Consider the following 3,009-nt stretch of genomic DNA (forward strand, 5'->3'; position numbering starts at 1 on the left):
AGCTGCCAGCCAGGAGCCTCAGAGACAGGACACCTGAAGGTCACGTGGGCTCCTGAGCCGGAAAAAGACACTGGGGGAGACTGGAGAACTGGGAATAAAGCCACAGGCGCTAGTTAATAGTAACGTATCCATATTGGTTCATAAATTGTAGCAAATGTCTCGAATTAGCATAAGATGTTACAAGTAGGGGGCACTCCTGTGTGTGTGTGTGTGTGTGTGTGTGTGTTTGGGGAGGGAGTCTATGGAAACTGCCCGTAAATTAAAACTGTTCTAAAAATCTATGAATAAAAGAATTTTTTAAAATGCAAAGCATGAGCCCAATAGTCATAAAATAACTATATTAAGATACTATAAAGTTTCTTGCCCTGGCCGGTGTTGCTCAGTGGATAGAGCATCGGCCTGCAGAGCAAAGGGCCCCGGGTTCGATTCCAGTCAAGGGCCTGTACCTCGGTTGCAGGCTCTTCCCTGGCCTGGCCCCTGGTCAGAGCACGTGCAGGAGGCACCAGTCGATGTGTTTCTCTCCCATCCATGTTTCTCTCTGTCTTTCCTCCTCTCTTCCGCTCCCTCTAAAACAGTGGTTCTCAACCTTCCTAATGCTGCGACCCTTTAATATAGTTCCTCATGTTGTGGTGACCCCCAATTTCATGGTTACAAATTGAACATAATTAAAGTGTAGTGATTAATCACAAAAACAATATGTAATTATATATGTGTTTTCCGATGGTCTTAGGCGACCCCTGTGAAAGGGTCGTTCGACCCCCAAAGGGGTCGTGACCCACAGGCTGAGAACCGCTGATCTAAAAGATCAATGGAAAAATATCCTCGGGTGAAGATTAACAACAACAACAAAAGATACTGTAGTTTCTCAACACTGTTTCCTGTCTCATATGGACAGGTCATCCGTGGGCCGGGACCCACCTGTGTGTGGACCCCGTCGGGTAGTTCTAGAACGGGCTCCTCCCTCTCCGCTCTCCTGACATCAGGGCAGGTCATTCTTTGTTGTGGGGGCTGCTGTGCCTGGTAGGGGGCTGAGCGGCATCGCTGACCTCCGTCCACTAGATGCCAGTAGCACTCCCCTTCCACTGTGACAAACACAAATGTCTCCCGGCATCGCCAGCTGTCCCTGGCATCGCTGGCTTGCTTCCCCTGGCATCGCCTGCTGTCCCAGCATCGCCGCCTGTCCTGGCATCGCTGGCTTGCTTTCCTGGCATCGCCGCCTGTCCTGGCATCGCCGGCTTCCCTGGCATCGCCCGCTTCCCTGGCAGGCTGGATCCCTCCCCTGCTGGAAACCATGGCACGTGCAGGGGACAAATTCAAAGCTGTGAGTCGTCTGGAAAGAGCCATGCACATCTGTGAGCTTCGGCGGCCGTCGAGGGTCTGGTATTTCCAAGACAACCCACCTGGTGCCGGGCCCTGAGTGCCCGCAGGAGGCCACCCCGGGCATGGCTCTGGGGATGGAGAGAGCACAGAACCTGGAAGGCGGTTGGGGAAGAGAATTGACCGGACTCGCTGATTGGAGGGGCAGGAGGCAAGGGCGGGGGGGGGGGGGGGGATGCCAGGTCGTCACCTTTCACCCCTGGGTAAGTGGGGGTTCATGTGCTGAGGTGGAACAGGTGGGTGAGGGAGGGAGGAGGATGCGTTTCATCTTGAACAGGTTGAGTTTCAGGTCCCAGAGGGACCAGGAGGAGAGCAGTTCACAGCCTTTCACATGTTGTGATGAGAGATGCCTGTGGCACCCACCGATGGACAGCACCCCGAAGGGCAGCCGGCCCTCCCCTCCCACACAGCCACCCAGAGCCTCCAGCAGGTGGATGGGTACATGGGCCGTGCACATAGACAATGGGGTAGTGTTCAGCTCTAAAAGGAAGTGCGCCATCAGCCACAGAAAGGCCGGCGGAAGCGAAGTGTGTGTGACTGCGTGAAGGAAGCCGGTCTGCAAGGCTACAAACCGACTCCAGCGCTGCGGCACCGAAAAGGTGGAACTAAGGAGCCGGCAAGAGGATCCGTGGCTGCCAGGGCCTGGCGGGGCGGGGGGTGGGGAATGAATAGGCTGGGCACAGAGGACTTCTATTTTACTTTTAAAATATGTTTTTATTGATCTTTAGAGAGAGAGGAAAAAAGGATAGAGAGAAACATCAATGAGAGAGAAACATCATTCATCGGCTGCCTCCTGCACGCCCCCTACTGGGGATCGAGCTGCAACCCAGGCATGTGCCCTGACTGGAAACGGAACCGGGACCTCTTGGTTCCTGGGCCTGTGCTCACCCCCTGAGCTCAGCAGCTGGGCCACACAGAGGACCTAGCGCCGGGAAAACCCTCTGCAGATACTGCGATGATGCGTACATGTCATGATGCATTTGTCCAAACCACAGAATGTGCAGCCCAGGAGGGACCCTCGTGTCCACTCTGGGCCCAGGTGACGATAATGCCTCAGTGTAGCTCATGTTATTGACACATGCACCGTCTGGTGGGAGGCCATGCCTGTGTGTGGGCAGGAGCTTATGGGGATCTCTGTATTTTCTGCTTGTTTTTGTTGTGAATCTAAAACTGCTCTAAATACACACGCACTCACTCATGCACGTGCTCTGCATTGATGTCGGTCAAGGGAGAAATTTTCTCAAGTCGCCTCTCTCCTTTGCGTGTCCTTGATGGGAAGAAACGTTCTGTCCACTTCATCCCTTTCTTCCCTGTCCTCCCTCTGGTGGAAGGTCTTTGGACAGACACAAGTGAGGCAGTGACTTCACAAGTATAAAAAATGAAGACAGGCCTGGCCAGTGGCTCAGTGGTTGAGCACTGACCTTTGAACCAGGTCACAGTCAGATTCCCGGTCAGGGCACATGTCCTGGTTGTGGGCTTGATCCCCAGTGTGGGACATGCAGGAAGCAGCCAATCAATGATTCTCTCATCATTGATGCTTCTAGCGCTCTCTCCCTCTCCCTTCCTCTCTGAAATCAATAAACACAAAACCAAAATGAAGACCGCCCTGGCCCGTGTGGTTCAGTTGGCTGA

This window comes from Myotis daubentonii, chromosome 5, assembly GCF_963259705.1.
Source record: "Myotis daubentonii chromosome 5, mMyoDau2.1, whole genome shotgun sequence".
In the NCBI taxonomy this organism is placed as follows: Eukaryota; Metazoa; Chordata; class Mammalia; order Chiroptera; family Vespertilionidae; genus Myotis; species Myotis daubentonii.